Source organism: Cherax quadricarinatus, chromosome 43 (assembly GCF_038502225.1).
Source record: "Cherax quadricarinatus isolate ZL_2023a chromosome 43, ASM3850222v1, whole genome shotgun sequence".
Classification (NCBI taxonomy): domain Eukaryota; kingdom Metazoa; phylum Arthropoda; class Malacostraca; order Decapoda; family Parastacidae; genus Cherax; species Cherax quadricarinatus.
The window spans coordinates 10,105,593-10,120,592 of NC_091334.1; the positions used below are offsets into that span (position 1 = coordinate 10,105,593).

The following is a 15,000-nucleotide window of genomic DNA, read 5'->3' on the forward strand; positions in this document are numbered from 1 at the left end:
GGGAGGGATGGAGTAGTGTTTGGAGTGGGAGGGATGGGAGTGGTGTTTGGAGTGGGAAGGATGGGAGTGGTGTTTGGAGTGGGAGGGATGGGAGTGGTGTTTGGAGTGGGAGGGATGGGAGTGGTGTTTGGAGTGGGAGGGATGGGAGTGGTGTTTGGAGTGGGAGGGATGGGAGTGGTGTTTGGAGTGGGAGGGATGGGAGTGGTGTTTGGAGTGGGAGGGATGAGAGTGGTGTTTGGAGTGGTAGGGATGGGAGTGGTATTTGGAGTGGGAGGGATGGGAGTGGTGTTTGGAGTGGGAGGGATGGGAGTGGTGTTTGGAGTGGTAGGGATGGGAGTGGTGTTTGGAGTGGGAGGGATGGGAGTGGTGTTTGGAGTGGGAGGGATGGGAGTGGTGTTTGGAGTGGGAGGGATGGGAGAGGTGTTTGGAGTGGGAGGGATGGGAGTGGTGTTTGGAGTGGGAGGGATGGGAGTGGTGTTTGGAGTGGGAGGGATGGGAGTGGTGTTTGGAGTCGAAGGGATGGGAGTGGTGTTTGGAGTGGGAGGGATGGGAGAGGTGTTTGGAGTGGGAGGGATGGGAGTGGTATTTGGAGTGGGAAGGATGGGAGTGGTGTTTAGAGTGGGAGGGATGGGAGTGGTGTTTGGAGTGGGAGGGATGGGAGTGGTGTTTGGAGTGGGAGGGATGGGAGTGGTGTTTGGAGTGGGAGGGATGAGAGTGGTGTTTGGAGTGGTAGGGATGGGAGTGGTATTTGGAGTGGGAGGGATGGGAGTGGTGTTCGGAGTGGGAGGGATGGGAGTGGTGTTTGGAGTGGTAGGGATGGGAGTGGTGTTTGGAGTGGGAGGGATGGGAGTGGTGTTTGGAGTGGGAGGGATGGGAGTGATGTTTGGAGTCCGAGGGATGGGAGACGTGTTTGGAGTGGGAGGGATGGGAGTGGTGTTTGGAGTGGGAGGGATGGGAGTGGTGTTTGGAGTGGGAGGGATGGGAGTGGTGTTTGGAGTGGAAGGGATGGGAGTGGTGTTTGGAGTGGGAGGGATGGGAGTGGTGTTTGGAGTGGGAGGGATGGGAGTGGTATTTGGAGTGGGAGGGATGGGAGTGGTGTTTGGAGTGGGAGGGATGGGAGTGGTATTTGGAGTGGGAGGGATGGGAGTGGTATTTGGAGTGGGAGGGATGGGAGTGGTGTTTGGAGTGGGAGGGATGGGAGTGGTGTTTGGAGTGGGACAGACAAGTTATTGTAAAGTTAGATTCACTTTATGGTAGAACATTTGCTGAGTGTGTGTGTGTGTGTGTGTGTGTGTGTGTGTGTGTGTGTGTGTGTGTGTGTGTGTGTGTGTGTGTGTGTGTGTGTGTGTGTGTGTGTGTGTGTGTGCTGGACGGCTGAGTGTGTGTGTGTGTGTGTGTGTGTGTGTGTGTGTGTGTGTGTGTGTGTGCGTGTGTGTGTGTGTGTGTGCTGGACGGCTGAGTGTGTGGACTGGTGTGTGTGTGTGGACTGGTGTGTGTGTGTGTGTGGACTGGTGTGTGTGTGTGTGTGCTGGACGGCTGAGTGTGTGGACTGGTGTGTGTGTGTGTGTGGACTGGTGTGTGTGTGTGCTGGACGGCTGAGTGTGTGGACTGGTGTGTGTGTGTGTGCTGGACGACTGAGTGTGTGGACTGGTGTGTGTGTGTGTGCTGGACGGCTCAGTGTGTGGACTGGTGTGTGTGTGTGTGTGTGTGTGCTGGACGGCTCAGTGTGTGGACTGGTGTGTGTGTGTGTGTGGACTGGTGTGTGTGTGTGTGGACTGGTGTGTGTGTGTGTGGACTGGTGTGTGTGTGTGTGCTGGACGGCTGAGTGTGTGGACTGATGTGTGTGTGTGTGCTGGACGGCTGAGTGTGTGGACTGGTGTGTGTGTGTGTGCTGGACGGCTGAGTGTGTGGACTGGTGTGTGTGTGTGTGCTGGACGGCTGAGTGTGTGGACTGGTGTGTGTGTGTGTGTTCTGGACGGCTGAGTGTGTGGACTGGTGTGTGTGTGTGATGACTGGTGTGTGTGTGTGTGTGCTGGACGGCTGAGTGTGTGGACTGGTGTGTGTGTGTGTGTGTGCTGGACGGCTGAGTGTGTGGACTGGTGTGTGTGTGTGTGTGCTGGACGGCTGAGTGTGTGGACTGGAGTGTGTGTGTGTGCTGGACGGCTGAGTGTGTGGACTGGTGTGTGTGTGTGTGGAGTGGTGTGTGTGTGTGTGTGCTGGACGGCTGAGTGTGTGGACTGGTGTGTGTGTGTGTGCTGGACGGCTGAATGTGTGGACTGGTGTGTGTGTGTTTGGACTGGTGTGTGTGTGTGTGTGCTGGACGGCTGAGTGTGTGGACTGGTGTGTGTGTGTGTGCTGGACGGCTGAGTGTGTGGACTGGTGTGTGTTTGTGTGTGCTGGACGGCTGGGTGTGTGGACTGGTGTGTATGTGTGTGTGCTGGACGGCTGAGTGTTTGGACTGGTGTGTGTGTGTGTGCTGGACGGCTGAGTGTGTGGACTGGTGTGTGTGTGTGTGCTGGACGGCTGAGTGTGTGGACTGGTGTGTGTGTGTGTGCTGGACGGCTGAGTGTGTGGACTGGTGTGTGTGTGTGTGTGTGTGCTGGACGGCTGAGTGTGTGGACTGGTGTGTGTGTGTGCTGGACGGCTGAGTGTGTGGACTGGTGTGTGTGTGTGTGCTGGACGGCTGAGTGTGTGGACTGGTGTGTGTGTGTGTGTGGACTGGTGTGCGTGTGTGCTGGACGGCTGAGTGGATGGACTGGTGTGTGTGTGTGTGCTGGACGGCTGAGTGTGTGGACTGGTGTGTGTGTGTGTGTGGACTGGTGTGTGTGTGTACTGGACGGCTGAGTGTGTGGACTGGTGTGTGTGTGTGGGGGGGGCTGGTGTGTGTGTGTGGGGGGGGCGGGGGGGTGTGTGGGGGAGGGGCTGGTGTGTGTGTGTGTGCTGGACGGCTGAGTGTGAGGACTGGTGTGTGTGTGTATGGGTCTGGTGTGTGTGTGTGGGGGGCTGGTGGGTGTGTGTGGGGGGCTGGTGTGTGTGTGTGGGGGGGGGCTGGTGTGTGTGTGTGGGGGGCTGGTGTTTGTGTGGGGGGCTGGTGTGTGTGTGTGTGGGGGCTGGTGTGTGTGTTTCGGGGGGCTGGTGTGTGTGTGTGTGTGTGTGTGTGTGTGTGTGTGGGAGTTGGTGTGTGTGTGTATGGGTCTGGTGTGTGTGTGTGTGTGTGTGGGCTGGTGTGTGTGTGTGGGGGGCTGGTGTGTGTGTGTGTGTGTGTGGGCTGGTGTGTGTGTGGTGGGGCTGGTGTGTGTGTGTGTGGGCTGGTGTGTGTGTGGGGGGACTGGTGTGTGTGTGGGGGAGCTGGTGTGTGTGTGTGTGAGGGCTGGTGTGTGTGTGGGCAGGTGTGTGTGGGGGGTTGGTGTGTATGTGTGGGGCTGGTGTGTGTGGGGGGGCTGGTGTGTATGTGTGGGGGCTGGTGTGTGTGTGGGCTCGTGTGTGTGTGGGCTGGTGTGTGTGTGTGTTTGGGGGCTGGTGTGTGTGTGTGAGGGGCTGGTGTGTGTGTGGGGGGCTGGTGTGTGTGTGGAAGGGCTGCTGTGTGTGTGTGGGCTGGTGTGTGTGTGTGTGGGAGCTGGTGTGTGTGTGTTGGGGGCTGGTGTGTGTGTGGGGGGCTGGTGTGTGTGTGGGGGGGCTGGTGTGTGTGTGGGATGGTGTGTGTGTGTGGGGGGGCTGGTGTGTGTGTGGGGGGGGCTGGTGTGTGTGTAGGGGGCTTGTGTGTGTGGGGGGGTGTGGGGGGTGTGGGGGGCTGGTGTGTGTGTGGGGGGGCTGGTGTGTGTGGGGGCTGGTGTGCGTGTGTGGGGGGCTGGTGTGTGTGTGTGTGGGCTTGTGTGTGTGTGGGGGGGCTGGTGTGTGTGTGGGGGGGGGCTGGTGTGTGTGTGGGGGGCTGCTGTGTGTGTGTGGGCTGGTGTGTGTGTGGGGGGGGGCTGGTGCGTGTGTGTGTGGGGGGCTGGTGTGTGTGTGGGGGGGGCTGGTGTGTGTGTGTGTGGGGGCTGGTGTGTGTGAGGGGGTGCTGGTGTGTGTGTGTGTGTGGGGGCTGGTGTGTGTGTAGGGGGCTGGTGTGTGTGTGTGTGTGGGCTGGTGTGTGTGGGGGGCTGGTGTGTGTGTGGGGGCTGGTGTGTGTGTGTGTGGGGGCTGGTGTGTGTGGGGGGGGCTGGTGTGTGTGTGTGGGGGGGCTGGTGTGTGTGTGTGGGCTGGTGTGTGTGTGGGGGGTGGGGCAGGTGTGTGTGTGTGGGGGGACTGATGTGTGTGTGGGGGGCTGGTGTGTGAGTGTGGGGGCTGGTGTGTGTGTGTGTGGGCTGGTGTGTGTGTGGGGGGCTGGTGTGAGTGTGGACTGGTGTGTGTGTGTGTGGACTGGTGTGAGTGTGGAGTGGTGTGTGTGTGGACTGGTGTGTGTGTGGGCTGGTGTGTGTTTGTGTGGGGGCTGGTGTGAGTGTGGACTGGTGTGTGTGTGGGCTGGTGTGTGGACTGGTGTGTGTGTGGACTGGTGTGAGTGTGGACTGGTGTGTGTGTGGACTGGTATGAGTGTGGACTGGTGTGTGTGTGGACTGGTGTGTGTGTGGACTGGTGAGTGTGTGGACTGGTGTGTGTGTGGACTGGTGTGTGTTTTTGTGGGATCTGGTGTGAGTGTGGACTAGTGTGTGTGTGGACTGGTGTGAGTGTGGACTGGTGAGAGTGTGGACTGGTGTGTGTGTGTGTTGGCTGGTGTGTGTGGGGGGCTGGTGTGTGTGTGGGGGCTGGTGTGTGTGTGTGTGGGGGCTGGTGTGTGTGTGTGGGGGGCTGGTGTGTGTGTGTGTGTGGCGGGCTGGTGTGTGTGTGGGCTGGTGTGTGTGTGTGGGGGGCTGGTGTGTGTGTGTGTGTGGTGGGCTGGTGTGTGTGTGGGGGGCTGGTGTGTGTGTGTGTGTGTGTGTGTGTGGGCTGGTGTGTGTGTGGGGGGGCTGGTGTGAGTGTGCACTTGTGTGTGTGTGTGTGGACTGGTGTGAGTGTGGACTGGTGTGTGTGTGGGCTGGTGTGTGTTTGTGTGGGGGCTGGTGTGAGTGTGGACTGCTGTGTGTGTGGACTGGTGTGTGGACTGGTGTGTGTGTGGACTGGTGTGAGTGTGGACTGGTGTGTGTGTGGACTGGTATGAGTGTGGACTGGTGTGTGTGTGGACTGGTGTGTGTGTGGACTGGTGAGTGTGTGGACTGGTGTGTGTGTGGACTGGTGTGTGTTTTTGTGGGGGCTGGTGTGAGTGTGGACTGGTGTGTGTGTGGACTGGTGTGAGTGTGGACTGGTGAGTGTGTGGACTGGTGTGTGTGTGTTGGCTGGTGTGTGTGGGGGGGGCTGGTGTGAGTGTAGACTGGTGTGTGTGTGGACTGGTTTGAGTGTGGACTGGTGTTAGTGTGGACTGGTGTAAGTGTGGACTGGTGTGAGTGTGTGGTGGTGTGAATGTGTAGTGGTGTGAGTGTGGACTGGTGTGTGTGTGTGTGGGCTGGTGTGAGTGCAGACTGGTGTAAGTGTGGACTGGTGTGGGTGTAGACTGGTGTGAGTGTGGACTGGTGTGTGTGTGGGCTGGTGTGAGTGTGGACTGCTGTGTGTGTGTGGTCTGGTGTGAGTGTGGACTGGTGTGAGTGTAGACTGGTGGGAGCGTGGACTGGTATGAGTATGGACTGGTGTGTGTGTGTGTGGACTGGTTTGAGTGTGGACTGATATGTGTGTAGACTGGTGTGAGTGTGGACTGGTGTGAGTGTCGACTGGCGTGAGTGTGGACTAGTGTGAGCGTCGACTGGTATGAGTATAGACTGGTTTGTGTGTGTGGACTGGTTTGAGTGTAGACTGGTATGTGTGTAGACTGGTGTGAGTGTGGACTGATGTGAGTGTCGACTGGCGTGAGTGTCTACTGGTGTGAGTGTCGACTGGTGTGTGTGTTGTCTGGTGTGAGTGTGGACTGGTGTGAGTGTGGACTGGTGTGAGTGTGGACTGGTGTGAGTGTGGACTGATGGGAGCGTGGACTGGTATGAGTATAGACTTGTGTGTGTGTTTGAACTGGTTTGAGTGTGGACTGGTATGTGTGTAGACTGGTGTGAGTGTGGACTGGTGTGAGTGTCGACTGGCGTGAGTGTGGACTAGTGTGAGTGTCGACTGGTGTGAGTGTCGACTGGTGTGTGTGTGGACTGGTGTGAGTGTGGACTGGTATGTGTGTGGACTGGGAGGAGTGTGGACTGGTGTGTGTGGACTGGTGTGAGTGTGGACTGGTGTGTGTGTGGACTGGCATGAGTGTGAACTGGTGTGAGTGTCGACTGGTGTGAGTGTGGACTAGTGTGAGTGTCGACTTGTGTGAGTGTCGACTGGTGTGTGTGTGTGGACTGGTGTGAGTGTGGACTGGTGCGAGTGCGGACTGGTGTGAGTGTGGTCTGGTGTGAGTGTGGACTGGTGTGTGTGTGTGGACTGGTGTGAGTGTGGGCTGGTGTGAGTGTCGAATGGTGTGAGTGTGGACTGTTGTAAGTGTGGACTGGTGTAAGTGTGGACTAGTGTGAGTGTGGACTAGTGTGAGTGTGGACTGGTGTGAGTGTGGACTGGTGTGAGTATGGACTGGTGTAAGTGTGGACTGGTGTGAGTGTGGACTGGTGTGTGTGTGTGGACTGGTGTGAGTGTTTACTGGTGTAAGTGTGGACTGGTGTAAGTGTGTACTGGTGTGTGTGTGTGTGAACTGGTGTAAGTGTCGACTAGGGTAAGTGTGGATTGGTGTAAGTGTGGACTGGTGTGAGTGAGGACTGGTGTAAGTGTGGGCTGGTTTAAGTGTTAATTGGTGTAAGTGTGGACTGGTGTAAGTGTGGACTGGTGTGAGTGTGGACTGGTGTAAGTGTGGACTGGTGTAAATGTGGACTGGTGTGAGTGTGGACTGTTGTGAGTGTGGACTGGTGTGAGTGTGGACTGGTGTAAGTGTGAACTGGTGTGAGTGTGGACTGGTGTGAGTGTGAACTTGTGTAAGTGTCGACTGGTGTAAGTGTCGACTAGTGTAGGTGTCGACTGGTGTAAGTGTCGACTGGTGTAAGTGTCGACTGGTGTATGTGTCGACTGGTGTAAGTGTCGACTGGTGTAAGTGTCGACTGGTGTAAGTGTCGACTGGTGTAAGTGTCGACTGGTGTAAGTGTCGACTGATGTAAGTGTCGACTGGTGTATGTTTCGACTGGTGTAAGTGTCGACTGGTGTAAATTTCGACTGGTGTAAGTGTCGACTGGTGTAAGTGTCGACTGATGTAAGTGTCGGCTGGTGTAAGTGTCGACTGGTATAAGTGTCGACTGGTGTATGTTTGGACTGGGGTAAGTGTCGACTGGTGTAAGTGTCGACTGGTGTAAGTGTCGACTGGTGTAAGTGTCGACTGGTGTAAGTGTCGACTGATGTAAGTGTCGGCTGGTGTAAGTGTCGACTGGTGTAAGTGTCGACTGGTGTATGTTTGGACTGGGGTAAGTGTCGACTGGTGTAAGTGTCGACTGGTGTAAGTGTCGACTGATGTAAGTGTCGACTGGTGTATGTTTCGACTGGTGTAAGTGTCGACTGGTGTAAATTTCGACTGGTGTAAGTGTCGACTGGTGTAAGTGTCGACTGATGTAAGTGTCGGCTGGTGTAAGTGTCGACTGGTGTAAGTGTCGACTGGTGTATGTTTGGACTGGGGTAAGTGTCGACTGGTGTAAGTGTCGACTGGTGTAAGTGTGGACTGGTGTAAGTGTCGACTGGTGTAAGTGTCGACTGATGTAATTGTCGGCTGGTGTAAGTGTCGACTGGTGTAAGTGTCGACTGGTGTATGTTTCGACTGGGGTAAGTGTCGACTGGTGTAAGTGTCGACTGGTGTAAGTGTGGACTGGTGTAAGTGTCGACTGGTGTAAGTGTCGACTGGTGTAAGTGTGGACTGGTGTAAGTGTCGACTGGTGTAAGTGTGGACTGGTGTAAGTGTCGACTGGTGTAAGTGTGGACTGGTGTAAGTGTCGACTGGTGTATGTTTGGACTGGGGTAAGTGTCGACTGGTGTAAGTGTCGACTGGTGTAAGTGTGGACTGGTGTAAGTGTCGACTGGTGTAAGTGTCGACTGGTGTAAGTGTGGACTGGTGTAAGTGTCGACTGGTGTAAGTGTCGACTGGTGTAAGTGTCGACTGATGTAATTGTCGACTGGTTCAAGTGTCGACTGGTGTAAGTGTCGACTGGTGTATGTTTCGACTGGGGTAAGTGTCGACTGGTGTAAGTGTCGACTGGTGTAAGTGTGGACTGGTGTAAGTGTCGACTGGTGTAAGTGTCGACTGGTGTAAGTGTGGACTGGTGTAAGTGTCGACTGGTGTAAGTGTGGACTGGTGTAAGTGTCGACTGGTGTAAGTGTGGACTGGTGTAAGTGTCGACTGGTTTGGACTGGGGTAATGTTTGGACTGGGGTAAGTGTCGACTGGTGTAAGTGTCGACTGGTGTCGACGCGTAATGTCGACTGCGTCGACGGTGCGTCGACTGCGTGATGTCGACTGCGTGCGTCGACTGGCGTAACGTGCGTGTGTCGACTGCGGGCGTGGACTGCGGCGTCCGACTGGGGCGTAAGTGTCGACTGGCGATGCGTCGACTGTGATGTCTGATCGCGTGTCGACGTGGGCGTGACTGGTGAAGTCACTGGTGGGGAAGTCGACTGTGGTCGACTGGGTGCGTGTGGGCGGTCGACTGTAAGTGTCGACTGGTGTAAGTGTCGACTGGTGTAAGTGTCGACTGGTGTAAGTGTCGACTGGTGTAAGTGTGGACTAGTGCATGCAGTAAATTAGTACTGGCAGAAGGGAAGGCTTACGAAGTATAACAGTCAGGTCAGTCGTGGAAGAGAGAGAGAGAGAGAGAGAGAGAGAGAGAGAGAGAGAGAGAGAGAGAGAGAGAGAGAGAGAGAGAGAGAGAGAGAGAAGGGGGAGGCAGAGTAAGTGATAAATACCACAAAGATTTTTGGAAATGAGGGGATAAGAGTGAAATACACGAAACAGGTGAATAGAAAAAGAAACAAAAAAGGAGTAATTTACCCTTGGTTCTCTCTCTCTCTCTCTCTCTCTCTCTCTCTCTCTCTCTCTCTCTCTCTCTCTCTCTCTCTCTCTCTCTCTCTCTCTCTCTCTCTCTCTCTCTCTCTCTCTCTCTCTCTCTCTCTCTCTCTCTCTCTCTCTCATAAATCCTCTTCTTCTCATCATACTTCGGATAACATCGGGTTAAATAAATATTTCCTGCGTAAAAAAAAGAGATGGTCTCAAAGCAACGTCACCGAGGTTCGATTTCCGGTTCAGTACCTGATCCCACACTCCTCACAAAATATTCCTTCACGACCTTCATCATATTTTTCTTCCCCTGTCCAAACTTGTCTTAATCTTCTTCTGTCACTTATTATTACACAATATATATATCAATCAGCTGACTTATTGTCAGCAGTGTCAGCTGGCTTATTGTCAGTAGTGTCAGCTGACTTATTGTCAGTAGTGTCAGCTAACTTATTGTCAGTAGTGTCAGCTGACTTATTGTCAGTAGTGTCAGCTAACTTATTGTCAGTGACGTCATGACTTATTGTCAGCAGTGTCAGCTGGCTTATTGTCAGTAGTGTCAGCTGACTTATTGTCAGTAGTGTCAGCTAACTTATTGTCAGTAGTGTCAGCTGACTTATTGTCAGTAGTGTCAGCTAACTTATTGTCAGTAGTGTCAGCTGACTTATTGTCAGTAGTGTCAGCTGACTTATTGTCAGTAGTGTCAGCTGACTTATTGTCAGTAGTGTCAGCTGACTTATTGTCAGTAGTGTCAGCTGACTTATTGTCAGTAGTGTCAGCTGACTTATTGTCAGTAGTGTCAGCTGACTTGTTGTCAGTAGTGTCAGCTGACTTGTTGTCAGTAGTGTCAGCTAACTTATTGTCAGTAGTGTCAGCTGACTTATTGTCAGTAGTGTCAGCTGGCTTATTGTCAGTAGTGTCAGCTGACTTATTGTCAGTAGTGTCAGCTGACTTATTGTCAGTAGTGTCAGCTGACTTATTGTCAGTAGTGTCAGCTAACTTATTGTCAGTAGTGTCAGCTGACTTATTGTCAGTAGTGTCAGCTGACTTATTGTCAGTAGTGTCAGCTAACTTATTGTCAGTAGTGCCAGCTGACTTATTGTCAGTAGTGTCAGCTGACTTATTGTCAGTAGTGTCAGCTGACTTATTGTCAGTAGTGTCAGCTGACTTATCCGTAGTGTCAGCTGACTTATTGTCAGTAGTGTCAGCTGACTTATTGTCAGTAGTGTCAGCTGACTTATCCGTAGTGTCAGCTGACTTATTCTCCCCTATCAGCTGACTTATTTCCCATAGCTTCAGCTGACTTTTAGAATTGGGCGTGGTTTGTGATGGTTAGATCATGGTTTGTGGTAGTTAGAGGGCGTGGTTTGTGGTTGTTAGAGGGCGTGGTTTGTGGTACTTATAGGGCGTTGTTTGTGGTAGTTAGAGGGCGTGGTTTGTGATTGTTAGAATGTGTGATTTGTAGTAGTTAGAGAGTGTGGTTTGTAGTAGCTAGAGGGCGTGGTTTATGGTTGTTAGACGGTGTGGTTTGTAGTAGTTACAAGGCGTGGTTTATGGTAGTTAGAGGGCGTGGTTTGCGGTAGTTTGATGGCGTGGCTTTTAGTTGTTAGAAGGTGTGGTTTGTGGTAGCTAGAGGGCGTGGTTTGTGGTAGCTAGAGAGCGTGGTTTCAGGTTGTTAGAGGGCGTGGTTTGTGGAAGTTAGAGAGCGTGGTTTGTGGTAGTTATAGGGCATGGTTTTTGGGAGTTAGAGAGCGTGGTTTGTGTTAGTTAGAGGGGTGGTTAGTGGTAGTTAGAGGGGGTAGTTAGTGATAGTTAGCGGGCGTGGTTAGTGGTAGTTAGAGGGCGTGGTTTGTGGCAGTTAGAGGGCGTGTTTAGTGGTAGTTAAGGGGCGTGGATTGGGGTAGTTAGAGAGCGTGGTTTGTGGTAGTTAGAGGGCGTAGGTAGTGGTAGTTAGAGGACGTGGTTAGTGGTAGTTAGAGGCTGTGGTTAGTGGTAGTTAGATGACGTGGTTAGTGGTAGTTAGAGGGCGTGGTTAGTGGTAGTTAGAGGGCGTGGTTAGTGGTAGTTAAAAGACGCGGTTAATGGTAGTTAGAGGGCGTGGTTAGTGGTAGTTAAAGGACGCGGTTAGTGGTAGTTAGAGGAGTGGTTAGTGGTAGTTAGAGGGCGTGGTTGTGGTAGTTAGAGGGCGTGGTTTGTGGTAGTTAGAGGGCGTATTTAGTGGTAGTTAAGGGGCGTGGTCTGGGGTAGTTAGAGGGCGTGGTTTGTGGTAGTTAGAGGGCGTAGTTAGTGGTAGTTAGAGGACGTGGTTAGTGGTAGTTAGAGGCCCTGGTTAGTGGTAGTTAGAAGACGTGGTTAGTGGTAGTTAGAGGGCGTGGTTAGTGATAGATAGAGGGTGTGGTTAGTGGTAGTTAAAGGACGCGGTTAATGGTAGTTAGAGGGCGTGGTTAGTGGTAGTTAGAGGGCGTGGTTAGTGGTAGTTAAAGGACGCGGTTAGTGGTAGTTAGAGGGGTGGTTAGTGGTAGTTAGAGGGCGTGGTTAGTGGAAGTTAGAGGGCGTGGTTTGTGGTAGTTAGAGGGCGTGTTTAGTGGTAGTTAATGGGCGTGGTCTGGGGTAGTTAGAGGACGTGGTTTGTGGTAGTTAGAGGGCGTGTTTAGTGGTAGTTAAGGAGCGTGGTCTGGGGTAGTTAGAGGACGTGGTTTGTGGTAGTTAGAGGGTGTAGTTAGTGGTAGTTAGAGGACGTGGTTAGTGGTAGTTAGAGGCCGTGGTTAGTGGTAGTTAGAAGACGTGGTTAGTGGTAGTTAGATGGCGTGGTTAGTGGTAGTTAGAGGGCGTGGTTAGTGGTAGTTAAAGGACGCGGTTAATGGTAGTTAGAGGGCGTGGTTAGTGGTAGTTAGAGGGCGTGGTTAGTGGTAGTTAGAGGGCGTGGTTTGTGGTAGTTAGAGGGCGTGTTTAGTGGTAGTTAAGGAGCGTGGTCTGGGGTAGTTAGAGGATGTGGTTTGTGGTAGTTAGAGGGTGTAGTTAGTGGTAGTTAGAGGCCGTGGTTAGTGGTAGTTAGAAGACGTGGTTAGTGGTAGTTAGATGGCGTGGTTAGTGGTAGTTAGAGGGCGTGGTTAGTGGTAGTTAAAGGACGCGGTTAATGGTAGTTAGAGGGCGTGGTTAGTGGTAGTTAGAGGGCGTGGTTAGTGGTAGTTAGAGGGCGTGGTTAGTTGTAGTTAGAGGGCGTGGTTAGTGGTATTTAGAGGGCGTGGTTAGTGGTAGTTAGAGGGCGTGGTTAGTGGTAGTTAAAGGACGCGGTTAGTGGTAGTTAGAGGGTGTGGTTAGTGGTAGCTAGAGGGTGTGGTTAATTGTAGTTAGAGGATGTGGTTAGTGGTAGTTAGAGAGCGTGGTTAGTGGTAGTTAGAAGGTGTGGTTAGTGGTAGTTAGAGGGTGTGGTTAGTGGTAGTTAGAGGGTGTGGTTAGTGGTAGTTAGAGGGTGTGGTTAGTGGTAGTTAGAGGGTGTGGTTAGTGGTAGTTAGAGGGTGTGGTTAGTGGTAGTTAGAGGGTGTGGTTAGTGGTAGTTAGAGGGTGTGGTTAGTGGTAGTTAGAGGGTGTGGTTAGTGGTAGGTAGAGGGTGTGGTTAGTGGTAATTAGAGGGTGTGGTTAGTGGTAGTTAGAGGGTGTGGTTAGTGGTAGTTAGAGGGTGTTGTTAGTGGAAGTTAGAGGTGGTTAGTGGTAGTTAGAGGGTGTGGTTAGTGGTAGTTAGAGGGTGTGGTTAGTGGTAATTAGAGGGTGTGGTTAGTGGTTAGTTAGAGGGTGGTTGGTTAGGTAGTTAGAGGCTGTTGTTAGTGGTAGTTAGAGGGTGTGGTTAGTGGTAGTTAGAGGGTGTGGTTAGTGGTAATTAGAGGGTGTGGTTAGTGGTAGTTAGAGGGTGTGGTTAGTGGTAGTTAGAGGGTGTGGTTAGTGGTAGTTAGAGGGTGTGGTTAGTGGTAGTTAGAGGGTGTAGTTAGTGGCAGTTAGAGGGTGTGGTTAGTGGTAGTTAGAGGGTGTGGTTAGTGGTAGTTAGAGGGTGTGGTTAGTGGTAGTTAGAGGGTGTGGTTAGTGGTAGTTTGAGAGTGTGGTTAGTGGTAGTTAGAGGGTGTGGTTAGTGGTAGTTAGAAGGTGTGGTTAGTGGTAGTTAGAGGGTGTGGTTAGTGGTAGTTAGAGGGTGTGGTTAGTGGTAGTTAGAGGGTGTGGTTAGTGGTAGTTAGTGTGATAAACTAGGTGCACCAATACCACACACTGAGCTCTCTCTCTAACTCTCTCTTTAAAGGTGAACTGGCTTTCATTACTCCCCTCCCCCCACTCTTTCTCTCCCCTCTCTTTCCCTCCCACGCCTCTCCCCTTTTTCATCTTCCCTTTCTTCTTCTTTCTTCCTTCTTCTTATCTTCTCTCTCTCTCTCTCTCTCTCTCTCTCTCTCTCTCTCTCTCTCTCTCTCTCTCTCTCTCTCCATACACTACTTATCGTTATATTCTCGCTTTTTTCTTCCTGTCCCGTTTTGTTCTTTCCCCTTTTTCCGTGTCTCTTCCTTTTTTATTTCTTTCTGCTTCCTTCCTTCTTCTTCCTTCTCTTCTTCCACCTCTTTAACTCCTTAATTCCTTTTTCATATATCTGTTTTTTTTCTCGCTGCTGCTGTTACTAATCTCATTTTATTTATTCCACGTCTCTCTCTGTCTCTTTCTCTGTCTCTGTCTCCGTCTCTGTTTCTGTCTCTGTCTCTGTCTGTGTCTCTCTTTTCCACAGGGTTTGACTAGGTTAGTTTAAGGATCCCTAACTTTATTGACAAGTTAAAGATTTGTAACTTTATTGACAAGCTAAGAGCTGTTACCTACATCAGCTCATTTGAAAGCATTTTTATTGTTATGAGACATACAAGTAGGGAACAGGATGAAGTTGGAGCCAACTCTGGGCCAGCGTTTTCATTTGGTCAACTGACTTTATCTCGTTGACATCATTATGCTGTTCGAATGTGTTCCATACTCGAGTCATCCTGGGGATAAATGATCTCAGATGGAGTGATGTTCTGGAGAAGGGTACAGCCAGAGTGAAGTTGCTGCTTTCTGCCCGTCTTGTGGTACAGAAGCTTGCTTCTCGCTGTCCTCGAAGTGGATCCAAGTGTGGTACTTTGACAATATTGGCCTTGTACATAACAGTAAGGCCACCCACATCCCTCCTGTGTTGAAGGCTCTGCTGAAATGACATATCTATCCAGGATGGGTCCAGGCGAGAGATGAGACGTTTTGCTCTGTTCTCTACTCTGTCAAGCAGTCGCAGATGAAGGGGGGGGGGGCAGGCAAACCAAGAAAGTGGAACATACTCAAGGTGTGAGCGTATCTGTGCCTCGTACAGAATCTTGCAACACCTACTGTCAAGCAGATGCGAGATACGGCGAAGTGCTGTAAGCTTCCTGGCTGCCTTGTTTGCAAGATTTACAACGTGGTTCTTCATGGTCAATTTGGAGTCAAATTTCACCCCAAGGATATCAACTTCTTCCCCAGGTACCAACGCCCTCCCATTCATACTTACTATTGCACCGGCAGTATCATCATGGTGTCATCATCATCATCATCATCATCATCATCTCTCTCTCTCCCTCTCTTTGTCTCTCTCTGTATCTGTCTGTCTGTTAGTTTTTTTTTACACAGGGTTTGACAAGGTTAAGGATCCCTAGTTTTATTGACAAGCTATTTACAGGTTAAGGATTTCTAACTTTATTGACAAGCTAAGAGCTGTTACCTACATCAGCTCATTTGAAAGCATTTTTATTGTTATGAGACATACAAGTAGGGAACAGGATGAAGTTGGAGCCATCTGTGGGTCAGCATTTTCATTTGATCAACTGACGTTATCTCATTGACATCACTATGCTGTACGAATGTGTTCCATACTCGAGTCATCCTGGGTATATATGATCTCAGATG

At 51.8% G+C, this 15,000-nt stretch overlaps 1 protein-coding gene across 3 annotated transcripts in view; it reads left to right on the forward strand.

The window, feature by feature from the left end:
- Positions 1-15,000, forward strand: part of LOC128694247 (tsukushi) — a 143,260-nt gene that overhangs the window by 98,323 nt on the left and 29,937 nt on the right. The window contains exon 1 of one of the 3 annotated variants that reach the window (XM_053784273.2): positions 14,557-14,577. The exons of the other annotated variants lie outside the window; for them this stretch is intronic. The gene's annotated coding sequence lies outside the window, so the exon portion shown is untranslated. Of the gene's footprint in view, positions 1-14,556; positions 14,578-15,000 lie in introns of those variants that run through there. 3 annotated transcript variants of the gene reach the window in all.